The 18,478-nt window shown below is 37.5% G+C and overlaps 1 protein-coding gene across 1 annotated transcript in view; it reads left to right on the top strand.

The window, feature by feature from the left end:
* Nucleotides 1-2,895: 2,895 nt before the first annotated feature.
* The window catches only part of LOC142866173 (igE-binding protein-like), a 36,270-nt gene continuing 20,687 nt past the window's right edge, over nt 2,896-18,478 (top strand). The window contains exon 1 of the mRNA XM_075999695.1: nt 2,896-2,983. The gene's annotated coding sequence lies outside the window, so the exon portion shown is untranslated. The remainder of the gene's footprint in view (nt 2,984-18,478) is intronic.

Genomic DNA, 18,478 nt, shown 5'->3' with positions numbered 1-18,478 from the left:
CTAGAATATACTTAGAACTCACGAAAATTAGGAAGAAAAAAATCAAATAACCCCATTAAAAAGTGGGCAAAGGACTTGAACAGAAATTTTTCTAAAGAAGACAGAAGAATGGCCAACAAACATATGAAGAAATTCTCAACATCTCTAATCATCAGGGAAATGCAAATCAAAACCACAATGAGATATCACTTAACCCCAGTGAGAATGGCCTTTATCAAAAAATCTTCAAACAGTAAATGCTGGCGTGGTTGGGGAGAGAGAGGGACACTCCTACACTGCTGGTGGGACTGCAAACTAGTTCAACCTCTGTGGAAAGCAATATGGAGATACCTTAAAGCGATACAAGTGAATCTACCATTTGATCCAGCAATCCCATTGCTGGGCATCTACCCAAATGATCCAGTGACACTCTACAAAAAAGACACCTGCACTCGAATGTTTATAGCAGCACAATTCATAATTGCAAGGCTGTGGAAACAGCCCAAGTGCCCATCAATCCAAGAATGGATTAATAAAATGTGGTATATGTATACCATGGAGTACTATTCAGCTCTAAGAAACAATGGTGATATAGCACATCTTATATTTTCCTGGTTAGAGCTGGAACCCATACTACTAAGTGAAGTATCCCAAGAATGGAAAAACAAGCACCAGATATATTCTCCAGCAAACTGGTATTAACTGAGTAGCACCTAAGTGGACACATAGGTACTACAGTAATAGGGTATTGGGCAGGTGGGAGGGGGGAGGGGGGCCGGTATATACATACATAATGAGTGAGATGTGCACCATCTGGGGGATGGTCATGATGGAGACTCAGACTTTTGGGGGGAGGGGGGAAATGGGCATTTATTGAAACCTTAAAATCTGTACCCCCATAATATGCCAAAATAAAAAAAAATTAAAAAAAAAAAAGATCCCAGCTTATGTTAAGATCCCTGCTGCTTGATGGTATCACCCACCAAACTACAACCATTGCTACTATCAACCAATGTCTATGCCAAAGCCTTATGTCTAAAGCATTCATGTTTGAGTCCAGGATATTGTTTCTTGAAGCTCTTAGTATGGTTTCTTATAAATGCCAAATATCTAGGATCAATGAAAATATTTTGTCAAAGAGTTCTTTGTAATTTATGCTCGTGCTTTTATTATAGTCCTGGCTCGTGCTTTTATTATAGAGCCAGATTATCTAAATTTGAATCTCAGCTCTCAAATATAACTGTCATGTGATCCTGGTGAAATTGCTCAACCTATCTGCGTATTAGTTGCCTTATCCTTAAAGTAAGAATAATAATTTATCTACTTTAAATGTTTATTATAAGATACATAGCCAAGTTTTTGGCATATAGTTCAGCTTTAATAAATGTTGATTTCTATTACTATGGCAACTAGCTTCTTTTACTGACTCAAACAGGTTTTGTTTATCAACCTCTTGCCTCTTTCTGAGTACCTTCTATCTGTTGATTTCACCTTTCCTTTACTGAGTTTATGCACTCTAATCACTACTGTCATGCTTCTTCCTTTTGCAGGACCTTGGATCATGCTGTTCCATGTGTCTGGAAATTTCTTCCTTTTCCTGTTTGCCTGGCCAACTCCTTTGTCTTTAAACATAAGAGCACAAGGGCATGGACTATATCTGGCCTTTATCATTTTACACCCAGAGCTTTGTATAGTGCCTGGAATACAGTAGATACTCATTAATGTTTGTTGCATGAATGAATACCAGCCTGACTAAAGCTAGAATCTCACCATATTCAGTTTTTTCTCTTCACATTAGTTCACATTCTGGCTATGGCCTTTTGTTTGTCTACTCATTGGTTCTAGGCAATTCTCAACAAATATTTATTAAATATATAGACGTTAGGCTCTGTGCTATGGGCTTGGAAAACAAATATGAAAAATACGAGTGTTTTTCTCTCAAGAAGCTACTTGTTCATTGGAGGCCACAAATATGGAAAGAGAGAAATTATAATTCAGAATAAGTGAATGCTTGGGCATATCAGAAACAGGGAAAAGAATATAAATTTATCCTGGAAAGACAGGGAAGGGTTCACAGAGGAAGTAATATCTAAATTGAGTAAAAAATGAGTTAATAGGTTTTCATGGAGGTAGAGCATCCATGGCAGAAAGAATTTCAGGGCAAAGGTGTGGAGGCCTTTTCTTCTTCTATTGATTCTGAATTTTTACAAACCATTTCTTTTATTGCCTTTTTGACATTAGACTAATACTTTAAATCTCTAATATCGTACTGCACAATTTCCCATTTTTCAATGTATGTACATTATATTTTCTTGTTTGTTTTTTCTCTCAAACTTTTTTCTCTGCCCTGGATTTCCATTGCCTTCTTTGTAATATGTATTGTTCTTAAATTTTTGCCTGCAGAAAGTGTTCCTTCCTGATGGCTTATTCCCTTCTAGTGCTCACTATATTTAGCACTGTACCTGGACCCTGGATTCAGCATGCTCAACTGAATTTATGGAAGTACAGCTGTGAGTGCTATATGACGTCCATAAGTTCAAGAAAGTGATGGAAGGGTAGTAGAAGAATTTTAGTTCTAGCAAACCTCGATAAGCCACTGTAAATAGAAGTACACTGGGGCAATCGGGAAGAGCACTGAAATGGCAGGCAGACGACCCAGGTTTCACACTCAGTGTAGCTTTATGAGTCAGTCTTTTATCCTCCCTGCGCCTATGGCTTCAAAGCCGTTCAATGATGGCGATTGACTAGAGCGCTTTAGTCCAATCCTTGCGGACCAGAGACTCTAGGTTCCAGGCGCGCTTAGGCACCCACCCAGCACTGCCGGAAGGAGAGGGGCGGGGCCTTGAGGCTCACCAGTCAGCCCGAGCGGGCTGGGGGAGGAGACCTCCGGGTCGAGAGTTTTTTAGGGAGGAGGAAAAGGCGGGTGCAAGGCTTCCTCCTGAGACCCTCGTTGCTTGGAATTCCGCCCGCTTTGCGCAGCTGGGAGTCACGACCTCCAGCACAGGTGGGTCCTGTCCTGTGGGTAGGGGAAGGGTAGTCGTGCATGAGTGCTACGGAGGGGTTTGTCCAACTGCTTGCTTTCAGGCCTGGCGCAGTGGGCGGCGGCGACGGCAGCGGAGGCTCCTGTCCAGGCTGCTGGATCCTCGGGGAGTGGTACTTACCTTAGTCTTGGCTAGGAGAAGGACACTCTTGCCTTGCCGCAGGGCTGTCGTCACGGTTTGTGCTGGTTGCGCGACAGAGACTGCCCAGAGATCAGCGTGGGGCCAGAGGGGCCTAGCACTCAGGAAAAGCAGGAAGAGCTGGAGCAAGCTCGCATTGGGACTGTGTCGCCCAGAGTACATTGTTTCAAACTCGGTTGGACTTTCAAGCCCTGAATCTGTCACTGACTTGGTGTATAGCTTTCAGCGAGTTCCTACCCTCTCCATACCTCACTTTGCCCTGCAGGAGAGTGGAAGGTGGAACTTGGCTGTCTGCAAGACCTCGCAGCACTTGCTTTTGTTCTCATTAACCACTAAAGTTCTCTGCCAGGTTTTACCCTTTGTCTGCCCCTCTGGAGCAAAGCTGCCTAGGAAGTGGCAGAGTAGGGCATTAGGTGAGTTGGGCTAGAAGTTCTCCTTGTGTTCTGAAAACTACCCTGAAAAGCCTTTTAACACTTCTGTGTGGCCTGAAAACTGGAAATGACATTCATTCAACGCATTGTCATCTCTGAAGAATGTTTTTGTGAATGTTTTTACTATTACAAATTTTAACTAGATGATTGCCTAAAATGTTATGTGGCGAATGGACATAGTACACTTCCTAGCAAAAATACCATGATAAAAGAGTTGTTCAGTGATTTAACTGTATACCCAATCACTGAAAGAAAAACTTGAGCTCTCATATTTTAGAAATGCTTCCATAATCTGCTCCCATACAATAGTCTTTTACATTTGCTTCTTAGCTTGGTATTGCCTTTTCAGGACCCACTATAGTAAACATTACATACGATTTATTTTACATTAACTTAACTATATAGACAAAGAAGAATTACAAACACTATGGACCAACATTATGGTGTCAACTTCCAATTCCTTTTCATTAAAGAATTGATTATAATGGCAACCATATGTTATGCAAAATACTCTAATTTTCATAACAGCCAGGAGAAATAAGTATGGTTATTTATCATAATACTTAAAGAAGTTCTACTTTATTGCATAACCAGTATGATGAAGGGAATGTTCACTGGGGTGGTTGAGTCTGAGGGCTTGTTCAGTGTGTCCCATTTAGTCCTTTATTTCTTGGAAGTGTGGACTGGGACAGATCACTTCCTTGTTTAGGCATCTGTTATCAGGAACCACAAGTAGTTCTGTATCTGCTTGTCCACCCTGGGAACAGTAAAGTATCCAAACTGATCACACAGTGTCTATGATGTTTCTAGCAGCTGTGTTTTCTGCCCACCCAGGCTAGGGCTGTGGACCCCTGGATTAATAAAATTCTTTGATGGGAATAGTCTCTTCCTGCTTGGAGCCAAACTGAACATAGATCCACCAGTTGGGCACCACCGTGGCCCTCTCTCTACAGTACCAAATGTTTCCCATGCTCACACGGGCTGTACATGCACCTGCCATTGTCCTGTGTAAAGATTTACAAGTTAAGAGGCTCTTAGAAAAACCCCAGCCTGTTCCATACCTACAGGTTCTAGGCAAGGGGTGGCTGATATGAAGGTGAGTGTTGTTTTCAGTGAGGGAGAGACCTGATGATTTCCCAGATGGTCTGAAAAGTAAGAGTGAAATTGTGCTGGGCATCTGCTGAACCAACCTTGAGGGTGAGTTTAGGACTGACTGTTTGGCAGGACTTGGTGACTGCTTTGATTAGCCATATTTTTACACTATTCACCATACTCTATTTGTTCATTCTGAAGACAATCAATGAATGTTTACTCTGTGCCAGGATGCTGATCCACTGATGGAGACTGGCAGCATGGGAGGACAGGAAGTTTGGGAGGACATCAGGAATTCAACTTTAAGCCCACTCAGTCTGATGCATCCTTACGTTTCCCTTACTGTCTATATCTAATGAGTACAAATCTTGTCACTTCTATATCCTGACTATTTTAAGAAACCATCCACTTCTCTTTGCCTCCACTGCTACTGCAAATTTCAAAACAGCAACATTCTTTTTAAATTGATTTAAAAATTTTTATTTTGAAAGACCAAATCTTTACTCGACCCTCAGGTCTCACGGGAAAACCACTGTCCTTACCATCACCACCACCACCACACAACCACTGCAACAACAACCAACAAGGGCCTAATACCCTGTGTATGATCTCTAATAAATTGTCAAAGTAAAGAGATAAGGTTTCTCTTTTATTTCTTGCTTCATAGAATGTTTAAAAATTATTTAGGATTAATTTACATACCATCAAATTCACTTATTTAAAGTACTTTTATGTAAATTTATTGAGTGGTGCAAACATCACTACAATCCAATTTTAGGACTTTTCCATCACATCAATGACATCTCTCTTGCCCATTTTCAGTCGATCCCAGTTACCAACTCTAACATCAAGCAACCACTAATCTACTTTCTGTGCCTATGGATTTGCCTATTGTGAACATTTCATATAAATGGAATCATATAATACATTGTCTTTTGTAGTAATTTCTTTCACTTAGCATAATGTTTTCAAGGTGTATTAATCTTGTAGCATATATCAATACTTCATTCCTTTTTATAGCTGAATAATATTCCATTGTATCAATATACTACATTTTATTTATCCATTCATAAATTGATGGACATTTGGATTGTTTCCAGTTTTTGGTTATTGTGAATAAGCTGCCATAAATATTCAGGTGAATTTTTAGGGTGGTTTTTAATTCTCTTGGGTAGATACCTAGAAATGGAATTGCTTGGCCATATTATAACTGTATGTTTACTCTTTTCCCAACCTGTTTTCCAAAGGAGCTGTACTGTTTTACATTAATTACATTTACATGAACTACCAGCAATGTCTGAGGATTCTAATTTTTCCCCATCCTCCCCAACATTTGTCACTGTCCATTTTTTAAGAAAAGTATAGCTCTCCTCGTGGGTATGGAGTTGTATCTCATTGTGGTTTGGATTTACATTTTTCCTAATGGCTAACTGAGCATCTTTACATGTGCTTTATACATTTGTATATGTTCTTTGGAGAAATGTCTACTCGCACATTTTACCCACTTTTAATTGGATTGTTTGCTTCCTTATTATTGAAATGTAAGAGTTTTTTGAATATTAGATCCTTATCAGATATATAATTTGCAAATATTTTCCCCCAGTATGTGGCTTATCTTTTAATTTTATTAATGGCATCTTTTGAAGGGCAAAGATTTTGAATTTTAATAAAGTCCAAGTTATCACTTATTTTTTCTTTTTAATTATGTTTTTTGGTGTTTTATCTAAGAACTATTTGCCTAACCTATGATAATGAAAGTTTTCTCCTATGTTTTCTTCCAAAAGTTTTATAGTTTTACTTCTTTCATTTATGTCTCTGATTCATTTTTAACTACTTTTGTTTATGGTGTGAGGTAAGAGTCTAAATTCATCTTTTTGTATACAAAATCAATATACAAAGGTCATTTGTATTTCTATACTCTTAGGGAAAAAATCATAAAGTGGTATTATAAGAATAATTCACAACAACACCAAAAAGAATAAAATGATCCTTCTTGGTCATGCTGTGTAATCCTTTTATTTATATTGGTGGGTTTGATTTGCTAACATTTTGTTGAGGATTTTTGCATCTATATTAATATATGATAAATATTTGATATATATGAATATAGTAATATTCATAAGAGATATTAGATTATAGTTTTATTTTCTTATGATGTATTTGTCTTGTCTTATGTCAAATACCAGCCTCATAGAATGAGTTGGGAGAATTTTGCAGTCAGGTGTTTATCTGTTTATAATTATTATATCTTCCTGATGAATTGACTCATCATTATAAAATGTCCCTTTTTCCTCTTATACTAACATTTTTTTCTTAAAGTCTATTTTGTCTGATATTAGATATCAGTCTAGCTAATACAGCTCTCTTATGGTTGATCTTTGCATTGTATATATTTTTTCACTCTTTATTCATTTAACATATTTATGTCTCCACTGTTAAACTGTGTTTTTCCACTATTGTACATGCCGTATCTTTGGAATCTGTTGTTTTATCCAACTTCATGTGCATTATCTTTTGATTGCATTGTTTAACCCATTTACTTTTACCTCAATTAAAGATGTAATTGGATTTACATCTGAATTTTCTATTTGTTTATTCATTTATTTATTCATTTTAATGTCTTTTGACTTTTTTGTTCCTCTGCATTGCCTTTATTACCTTCTTTTATGTTATATAGCTATTTTTTCATGAACCATTTAAACACCTTTTTATATTTTTACTATAACTTTTGGAGCTTTTTATTGATTGCGCTGAGGATTACAATATATATGTCAACTTAAAATAATCTACTTTATATAAATAATAATTTAATTTCAGTAACAGGGAAGTTTTGTTCCCCCATCCTTTGTGCTATTAATGTAGTATATTATACATCTTAATATGTTATAAGCCCAAAATGAAGTTTTAAAATTATTGTTTTATGTAGTTACCCTTTAAAAGAAAGAAATAAAAAAAATATACTCTCTTTTATGTTTACCTATATATTTTACTAGTCCTGGTTATTTCTTCCTGTGGATTCAAGTTACCATCTAGTGCCGTTTCTTTTTAGCCCGAACACTTCCTTTAGTATTTTTTCTAAGATAGACCTGTTAGCAGTGAATTCTGTCAGTCTTTGTGTCTTATGGAACTTCTTTATTTTACCTTCATTTTAAAGGATAGTTTTGCTGGATATAGAATTCTTCATTGACGGTTTTGGGTTTTTTTTCTCTTTTCTTTTAAAAAATTTTTAATGCTTTAATACATTGTATTTATGGGATACTTGTGAAATTTCGCAATATGCATAGAATGTATGATGATCAAGCCAGAGCATTTAAAGTATCCATCACTTGATATTTATCCTGTCTATGCATTGGGTATATTTCAAGTCCATCCTTCTAGCTATTTTGAAAAATATAATATATTGTTGTTAACTATACTATACAACCTACTATATGATCAGAGATTAGAACCTACTCTTTATATCTAAGTATACCGTGTACCCATTAACCTCCATCTCTTTATGCCACCCATCCTTCCCATAAGGAAGGATAGATCCCAGTCTCTGGTATTTGTCTCTTCACTCTCTACATCCATATGATCAACTTTTTTAGTTCCCATGTATTAGTGAGAACATGCAGTATTTGTTTTTCTGTGCCTGGCATATTTCACTTAAAATAATGACCTCCGGTTCTATCAAAGTTGCTGAAAATGACATGATTTCACTCCTTTTTATGGCCAAATAATATCTCATTGTGTATATATACCTATTTATAGACCCATAAGTTGATTTTGTATCTTTGCTATTGTGAATAGTGCTGTAATAAACATGGGAGTGCAGATACCTCTTCAACATACTGATTTCCTTTCATTTGGATAAATACCCAGTAGTGGGATTGCTGGATCATATGGTAGTTCGATTTTTAGTATTTTGAGAAATATCCATACTGTTTCCATAGTAGCTGTGCTAATTTACATCCCCACCAACAGTATATAAGGGTTCCCTTTTCTCCACATTCTCACAGACATCTGTAATTTTTTGTGTTTTTATTACTAGCCATTCTAACTGGGGTAAGATGATAGCTCATTATAGTTTTGATTTGCATTTCCCTGATGATTAGTGATGTCGACCATTCTTTCATATACTTGTTGGCCATTTGTATGTCTTCTCTTGAGACATGCCTATTCATGTACTTTGCCCATTTAAAATGGGATTATTTGGGGTTTTTTGCTGTTGTTTGAATTTCTTATATATTCTACATATCAGTCCCCTGTTGCATGAAAAGTTTGCACATATTCTTTCCCATTAAACAGGTTGTCTCTTCACTCTGTTGATTGTTTCCTTTGCTGTACAGAAGCTTTATAATTTAATATACTACTATTGTTTTATTGTCTGTGTTTTTAAGATCTTAACCAAAAAATCTTGGCCTAGACCTAAATGTCCTGAAGTTTTCCTTGTGTTTTATTATAGCAATTTTATAGTTTCAGGCCTTATGTTTAAGTCTTTAATCCATCTTGAGTTTGTTTTATATAGAGTGAGAGATAGAGATTCCATTTTATTTTTCTGAATATGGTGATCCAGTTTTCTCAGTACCATTTATTGAAGAGGATATACTTTCCACACTGTTATGCTTTTGACAGCTTTGTAAAACATCAGTTGGCTTTAAATATGTGGTTATATTTCTGGGTTCTCTATTCTGTTCTATTGGTATATATGTATATTCCTATACCAATGCCATGCTGTTTTGGTTATTATAGCTTTGTAATATATTTCAGAGTCAGGTAGTGTGATGCCTCCAGCTTTCTTTTTTTTTTAATTGGAGAAAACACGTACAAATTGTAATTTTAACATGTATACACAGGAGCCTTTACAATTAAACTTGGCTGGGCATTGTAGATCATGCATGTAATCCTAGTACTGTAGGAGACTGAGGTGGGAAGATTGCTTGAGGCCGGGAGTTCAAGACCAGCCTGGGTAACATAGCACGATGTGTTCTCTACAAAAAAATTTAGCTGGGCATGGTGGCCTGTACCTATAGTCCTTACTACTTGGGAGGCTGGAGTGGGAGGATCACTTGAGCACAGGAGGTAGAGGTTGCAGTGAGATATGATCACAACACTGCACCCCAGCCTCAGTGAAAGAGCAAGACTCCATCTCTTAAAACAAAACAAAACAAAAAGCACTCAACTTCTTGGTGAGGTACAGAATTTTTTAAAGAGTGGGGATTGGATTTTAGCCAAATAGGTTTTTAGTGGCAAGATAGATTATGGGAGAGAGAAAGGAAGCTTAGTTAGCAAAGACAGTCTTGGCCTAGTGGTTAAGATTCTGTCCTTTCACCTCAGCAGCATTGTTCTTTTTGCTCCAGATTGCTTTGGCTACGTGGGCTGTTTTTGATTTCATACAAATTTTAGGATTATGTTTTCTGCTTCTGTGAAAAATGTCATTTGTATTTTGATAGGGATTACATTGAATCTGTGATTGCTTTGGGCAGTATGGACTTTTGAACAATATTAATTCTTATGATCCATCATCATGGAATGTCTTTCCATTTGTTTGTATCCTCTTCAATTTCTTTCATCAGCATTTTGTAATTTTTCTTCTAGAGCTCTTTCACCTCCTTGGTTAAATTTATTCCTAGGCTTTTTTTTGTAACTATTTTAAATGGGCTTGCTTTCTTGATTTCTTTTTCCGCTAGTTCATTATTCTGTACAGAAATGCTACTGTTTCTTGTATGTTCATTTCATATGCTACAGATTTACTGAAGTTGTTCATCAGATCTAAGAGATTTTGATGGAGTCTTTAGGAATTTGCTTAATGTAAGATCCTGTCATCTGCAAAGAGGGAAAAACTGAATTTCTCTTTTCCTATTGGGATATCTTTTATTTCTCTCTCTTGCCTGATTGCTCTGGCTAGTAGTTTCAGAACACTCTTGAATAGGAGTGTTGAAAATGGGCTTCCTTGTCTAGTTCCAGGTTTAGAGGAAAAGTTTTCAGCTTTATCTCATTGATATGAGGTTAGCTGTGGGCTTGTAATACATGGCCTATGTAATACTATGTTGAGGTATGTTACTTCTATGCTTCTATACTTTGAGAGGTTTTTTTGGGTTTTGGGATTTTTTTTTTACCATAGAAGGATGTTGAATTTTATCAAATGCTTTTTCTGTATCTATTGAGATGATCATATGGTTTTTGACCTTCATTCTGTTTATGTGATACATCACATTTATTGATGTACATATGTTCAATAACCATTAAATCCCTGAGATAAATCTCATTTTATAATGGAGTGTTATGTTTTTTCCATGTACTGTTGGGGTTGGTTAGCTATCTATGTTAATCAGGAATATTGGCCTGTAGTTTTCTTTTTGTATGTATACCCTTGTCTGGTTTTAGTATCAGGGTGATGTTGGCTTCATGGAATGAGTTAGGAAGAATTCCCTCCTCTTCTATTTTTTGGAATAGCTTGAGGAGAATTGATGTAACTATGACTATTCTTGCTTCCTTTTGGTTTTTGTTTGTGTGGAATTTATTTCCATCCCTTTACTTTCAGTCTATTAGTATCTTTATAGGTGCAATAAGTTTCTTGTAGGCAGCGTGTAATTGTGTCATGTTTTCTTATCCATTCAGCCAGTCTACATCACTAAAGTAGAAAATTTACTGTGTTTATAGTCAAGGTTATTATTGATATGTGAGGACTTATTCTTGTCATTTTGTTAATTTTTTATTGTTGTTTTCTTTTTTTTTCCTTTTTTTATTTCAGCATACTATAGGGGTACAAATTTTAAGGTTGCATATAATGCCCTTGCCCCCCCAAGCCTAAACTTCAAGCATGACCATCCCCCAGACGGTGCATATCTCACTCATTATGTATGTATATACCCGCCCCCTCATACCCCCAACCACCTGCCCAATTCCCAATAAATGTAATTTCTATGTGTCCACTTAGGTGCTGATCAGTTAATACCAATTTGCTGGTGAGTATATGTGGTGCTTCTTTTTCCATTCTTAGGATATTTCATTTAGTAGTATGGGTTCCAGCTCTATCCAGGAAAATACAAGATGTGCTATATCACCATTGTTTCTTAGAGCTGAATAGTACTCCATAGTATTCATATACCACATTTTATTAATCCACTCATGTATTGATGGGCAATTCGGTTGTCTCCACAGCTTTGCAATTGTGAATTGTGCTGCTATAAACATTCGAGTGCAGGTGTCTTTTTTGTAGAGTGTCCTTTGTACTTTTGGATAGATGCCCAGTAGTGTTATTGCTGAATCAAATGGTAGATCTACTTGTATCGCTTTAAGGTGTCTCCATGTTGCTTTCCACAGAGGTTTAACTAGTTTGCAGTCCCACCAGCAGTGTAGGAGTGTTCCTATCTCTCCACATCCACGCCAACATTTATTGTTTTGGGACTTTTTGATAAAAGCCATTATTACTGGAGATAAGTGATATTTCCAGTAATACTAATAGACTGAAAGATACTAATAGACTGAATTAGTAAAGATACTAATAGACTGAAAGTCAAGGGATGGAAATAAATTCCACACAAACAAAAACCAAAAGGAAGCAGGAATAGTCATAGTTACATCAATTCTCCTCAAGCTATTCCAAAAAATAGAAGAGGAGGGAATTCTTCCTAACTCATTCCATAAAGCCAACATCACCCTGATACTAAAACCAGACAAGGGTATACATACAAAAAGAAAACTACAGGCCGATATTCCTGATTAACATAGATAGCTAACTGACCCCAACAGTACATGAAAACCAGTTTTGTTTTCCATTTCCCTGATGATTAGAGATGTTGAGTATTTTTTCATATGTTTGTTAGCCATTATTCTGTTTTCTTTTGAAAAGTTTCTGTCCATGTCCTTTGCCTACTTTTTGATAGGGTTGTTTGATTTTTTCTTGCTGATTTTTGTGAGTTCTAAGTAGATTCTAGTTATCAGCCCCTTATCAGATGTGTAGGATTGGAAAATTCTCTCTCACTCTGTAGGTTGTCTGTTTGCTCTCATGACAGGTTCTTTGGCTGTGCAAAAGCTTTTTAGTTTAATTAGTTCCAATTTATTTATTTTTATTGTTGCTCTAATTGCCTTTGGGGTCATCTTCATAAATTCTTTGCCTAGGCCAATGTCTGGGAGAGTGTTTCCAACATTTTCCTCTAGAATTCTAATAGTTTGATACCTTAGGTTTCAGTCTGCTACCCAGCGTGAGTTGATTTTGGTTTTATTAATCTTCTGTATAGTTTCCCTGTTGTCAATTTCATTTAGTTCTGATTTTATCTTGTTAATTTCACTTCTTCTGCTGGGTTTGGGGTTGGTCTGTTCTTCTTTTCCCAGTTCTTTGAGTCAATTCATTGGATTGTCTATTTGTGATCTTTCTGACTTTTGGATATAAGCATTTATGGAAATAAACTTTCCTCTCAGTACTGCTTTAGCAGTGTCCCAGAGGATTTGATATCTTGTCTCTCCATTGTCATTAAGTTCAAAGAATTTTTTTATTTCCATCTTGATTTCCTCATTTATGAAGTAATCGTTTAGCAGAAGGTTTTTTAATTTCCACATTTTTGTGTAAAAATGTGAGTTTCTGTTAGGGTTGATTTCTACTTTTATTCCACTGTGATCTGAGAGGATAAATGGTATGATTTCTATTTTTTTTAAATTTTTTGAGACTTGCTTTGTGTCCTATGATATGGTCAAACTTAGGTAATGTCCCATGAGCTGATGAGAAGAACGTATATTCAGTGGATTTGGGGTAGAATGTCCTGTAACTGTCAGTGAGTCCCAATTGTTCTAGAGTTTTGTTTAAATTCATTATTTCTTTATTAATTTTCTGTTTGGAGGATCTGTCCTGTGCACTCAGTGGGGTGTTAAAATCTCCACCTATTATGGGGTTGATGTTTATCAATTTGCTTAGATCCGGTAAGTTGTGCTTTATGAATCCGGGTGTACCTAAGTTGGGGGCATATGTATTTAAAATTATTATGTCTTCTTGTTGAACTGTACCCTTCATCAGAATATCATGACCCTCTTTGTCTTTCACTTCTTTTGTTGTTTTAAAAACTAAGTTATCTGAAATCAGAACTGCCACGCCAGTCTTCTTTTGGCTTCTTTTTTCCTGAAATACAGATTCCCTCCCACCACCCTTTACTTTTAGTCTATATGCATCCTTGTAGGTTAGGTGTGTTTCCTGAAGACAGAATATAATTGGCTTGTAGTGTTTTTTTTTTTTTTTTATCAATTCAGCCAGCCTATGTCTCTTGAGTGAGGACTTTAAGCCATTTACATTTATTGAGAGAACTGATAGGTGAGGCAGATTACTGTTCATTCTCTTGGGATGGACGTTTTTGCTTTGTTTTGTCTCTTGAGCCAAAGTGATATCTGGCCTTTAATCTTTAGCATTTAAGTGGTTTTACCTTTATGAGTATTTATTATGCTGATCCATGTGTAACACTGTTTTGAGTACTTCTTGTAGGGCTGGTCTTGTCTTGGTGAATTGCCTCAGTCTTTGCTTATCTTAGAATATCTTTATTTCTCCTTCATACATAAAACTTAGTTTTGCAGGGTAGAAGATTCTAGGCTGGGCATTATTCTGTTTCAGAAGAGTGAGAATGGGACCCCAGTATCTCCATGCTTGTAAGGTTTCAGTTGAGAAGTCTGGCATTATTCGAATCGACTTTCTTTTGTATGTAACTTGCTTCTTTCACCTTACAGCTTGTCGAAGGGTCTCTTTTGTTGATATATTGGTCAGTCTGATGACTACGTGTCGTGGTGTTTTCCTGGTTGCATTGTATCTCCCGGGGGTTCTTTGAGCTTCTTGTACTTGCATATCTAGCTTATTGGCAAGACCTCGGAAATATTCCTCAATTATTTCTTCAAATAGCTTATCCAACCCTTGTGGTTTTTCTTCCTTCCCTTCCGGAATCTAGAACAGCCTCAGGTTATATTTCTTCATATAATCCCACAATTCTTGTAAGCTTTGCTCATACCTCTCATTTTTGTGCTCTATCTCTGTGATTAACTTATTTGATTTGAAGGTATTATCTTCAGTCTATGATATTCTTTCTTCTGTTTGGTCCACCCTATTTTTGAGGCTTTCCACTGTGTTTTATAATTACCTGAATAAATTCTTCATTTCCAGGAGATTGTATTGATTTTTCTTTAAGATCTTGATTTCCTTAGTGAATTTCTGTTCCAAGTCCTGGATTATTTTTGTGGTTTATTTGTTTTGTTTATCCATTTTTTCTTGCCTATCATTGAGGTTTCTTATAATCCAATTTTGAAAATCTTCTGTCATTTTAGTGTTTGGGGTAATAATTTTAGTGTCATTTTAGTATTTTGCTAATATCCATTACTTAAGAGCTGGTGTATCTCTCTGGGGGAGTGTTTTTGGTTGATTCTTCATATTTCTAGAATTCTTTCACTGAGCCCTCCCCATCTGGATGACCTGTTGTTTTTTCCATATGATACATAACAGAGTCTGTGTATACACTATTTCTGGGGATGGTATATGAAGGAGGCAACCTGGGCATCCTCTCTTCTATGGTTTCTTGATCTGCCAATGGCCAGAGCTCTTCCACTACACTTGGGAGGCTACCACTGATGGGAGGAGTTACTTGTGAAGCCTATTGTGGCCACTTGCCGGGGATTTTTTCCTTGACCACGTTCCTGACTGCTGGCTGCTGACTGGGGAAGGGGATCCAGCCCCAGTGTTTTGATCGACTGGGTGACTTAAACTGTTCTGGGCGGCAAAGTCATATGGCTGTCAGGTATTGATCTGTTCACAGGCCCTGCGGATTCACCCTAGATCTGGTGGAGTGTGGCTTTTCTTGTCTCACCCTGCCTCCAGTAGTGGAGACTGTTGAGAAATATGATTGAGGAATTAATGAAATGTGGCTCATAAGGCAATTATTTTATTGTATCACCCAGTATTGCTATATTAAAAACAGAAACAGGAGTTTGCAGGGTTTTGCCTTGAAGGAATGTGTGGACTCCATGGTTCACTTATTAGAGGCTGCTATTGTGGGAGAGCTCTCAAATCTCTGGCAGGGATGTTTTCCAGGAACGCTTCCTTTTATCTCCAAATCTGTGAGCTTCCCTGTGTCTTGAAAGACAAGACAAGGCAAATATGACCCACAGGATGGGAGCCAGAGATAATGAGTGTACTTTGCCCAGTGATCTGCCCTGGTGGTTATAAACAACCTGTTTTATAGAGATGGGCTTCCTGCTCTCTACTATCTGTCTACCTTTAAGTCCACCATAACTAATCAAAGAAATATTGAGTCACTATATCTATTTTGTTTTACCTCTGTTAATTGACAACTACCTCTTAGAACATAGAAGCTAGCCCCAGAAAGATTTCGTACCTGTTTGTTCATCTACATAGATTAGAATCCCCTTGAGAGGACTTTTGAGCCTAACCCACTACCTATATCCCCTAGTAACTGCATTCCCTGATATGCAAATATGTTACCCTGACAACTGGTAATTGATGTCTGTGATTATAAAAACCTGTATGAATCTATCCATATTGTTGGTGTTTATGGTGATACACCAGGTACTCTCCTAGGTACTCTTCTAGGTACTCCCCGCTGTGTTATATTTGATCTTTATATATATATATATATATATATATATATAAAACTATAAAATATACCTTAGTCTCTGTGTATTCTTTTATTTCTCTCTGTTGCATATCAGTTTCCTTATCCTCTGTGACAACCCCTATCTTAGGGACTTGGCTCCATGGGGAGAACTAGCTAATCTCCCCGTAGGTCTCCCTCAAATACTCTCGCCCTACAGGAGCCTACCACTTTGGGGTGTGAAAGATGCAGGCTAGGGGGAGGAGGTAGCACCCCAGTCTGCCTTGCACTGGCACCCCAGTGGCTGTAACTCCCCTTGGCATTAGCTGCTTCAATACTAGAGTTCAGAGTTCATCAATTGAGCCAGGCCTGGCTAGGTGATCCTAGATTGTGTAAGGGTGGAATTTGTCAGGAGAGTCTCTGGGCTGGGGGAGGGGATCTGCCCACCACACCATATCACACCACGCACCGTATCATACCACAGCGGCTGGGCTGTGGACCCCTTTAGTGGCGATCACCTGCCCACTCACAGAGTACCAGCACTGGGGGCGACTGTTTAGGAGGTGGCAGGTGCCGGATTGGGGAGGTGGGTCATCAGGACACCCCTTTGCCTCCTCTATGCCACCTTCCCACTGACTCACTCCTGTTCAGCCATAGCTCTCGGTCTTATTGACCCACCCTGGGCGGGCCTATTCCCCCCAAGCGGTTCCAGCTTAGAGACCCCACTTCGTGAACAGCTCTGTAGGACTGGTCCTGCTCTGTAGGACTGGTTACCAGAGGCAAGATATCTAACTGCCTCCCCTATCAGCTCAGACAGTTTTCCTCCCCACTTGATGCCATGGTAGCATGCAGATCCAGGTGATTCACAGTGTTTTCCACTAATGATCACGCTCTACAGCATCCACTACTCCTGCCACAATTTTGCACCAACTTCAGGCAGGTCCCTGTCTGGGTGGTTGTGGAGGTCAATGAGGAAGCAAGAAGTTCTCCTGTGAGGCTGATCTCACTTCACCCCCTGGCCCAGGGCTGGTGCCCTCCCGTGGTCCAATAGTGCCCTATTGTTTGTTTTGCAGTCTCCAGAGAATGCGATCTTATCTCCCGTTCAATTTGTTTTTTCCATTTTGAGAATCCTGCGCTGAACTTCCTGAACCTCCACCAATTCACAAATGCTGTTCTTGTGGAGGAGATGTCCACTTATGTGTATGAGACCAAGATCTATGTCTCTTTCTCTGGGAGCAGAAATCCAGGGAGTTACCTTACTTTGCCATTTTTGAACCCATTTATTATTGTTTTCTATATCCTGTGTTCCTTTCTTTTTCTCTTATTATCTCCATGGTTTGGTAGTAGAGTAAATGTTACCTCTGTAGTGGTAACATTTGAGTTCTTTCTCTTCTTCATTTGTGTGTTTTCTCTACCACTTAGTTTTATAGCCTCATTTGTTTCCATAATGGTAGATCTCATCCTTTCACTTCCAGGTATAGGACTCCAGTAAGCATTTCTTATAGGGCCAGTCTAGTAGCAATGAATTCTCTCAGTTTTTGTTTATCTGGGAAAATCTTCATTTCTCCTTTATTTATGAAGTATCTTTGCTGGATATATAGTATTATTCCTTATTCCTGGGAAGTTATTGGTTTTTGTTTGTTTTGTTTTTGGCCTGAAACATTTCTCCTGAGAAATCTGCTGTTATTCTCATGGGTATTCCCTTATATGTGACTAGACACTTCTCTATTCTTGTTTTTAGAATTCTTTCTTTGTCTTTGATTTTCAGTTTGACTATAATATGCTGGGAGAAGACCTTTTGAGTTGTAACTATCTGACCTTCTTGTATGTAGATGTCTTAATCTCTTACTGGACTTGGAAATTTTCATCTATTATTTCATTAAATAATTTGTATGTACCATTAAATTTCTCTTTGCCTTCGTGAATACCCAAAATTCAGATATTTAGCCACTTTATGATGTCCTATACATCATGTAGGCTTTCTTCATTCTTTTTTATTTTCGTCTGTCTGGTTTATTTTGAAATATCTATCTTTGTGTTCTTAGAGTCTTTCTTCTGCTTGATCTAGTCTATTTTGAAGCTCTCATTTTTTTTAATTTTATTCATTGAATTCTTCAGTTATAGGATTTCTGTTTGGTTATTTTTTTCATGATAATTATCTCTTTGGTGAATTTCTCATTCATATCCTGAATCCATTTTGTTATTTCTTTGTATTGTTTTGTTTGTATTTTTATTT

This window comes from Microcebus murinus, unplaced genomic scaffold, assembly GCF_040939455.1.
Source record: "Microcebus murinus isolate Inina unplaced genomic scaffold, M.murinus_Inina_mat1.0 scaf001_hap2_Mmur4.0, whole genome shotgun sequence".
Classification (NCBI taxonomy): domain Eukaryota; kingdom Metazoa; phylum Chordata; class Mammalia; order Primates; family Cheirogaleidae; genus Microcebus; species Microcebus murinus.
This window is presented reverse-complemented; position numbering and strand designations above follow the sequence as displayed.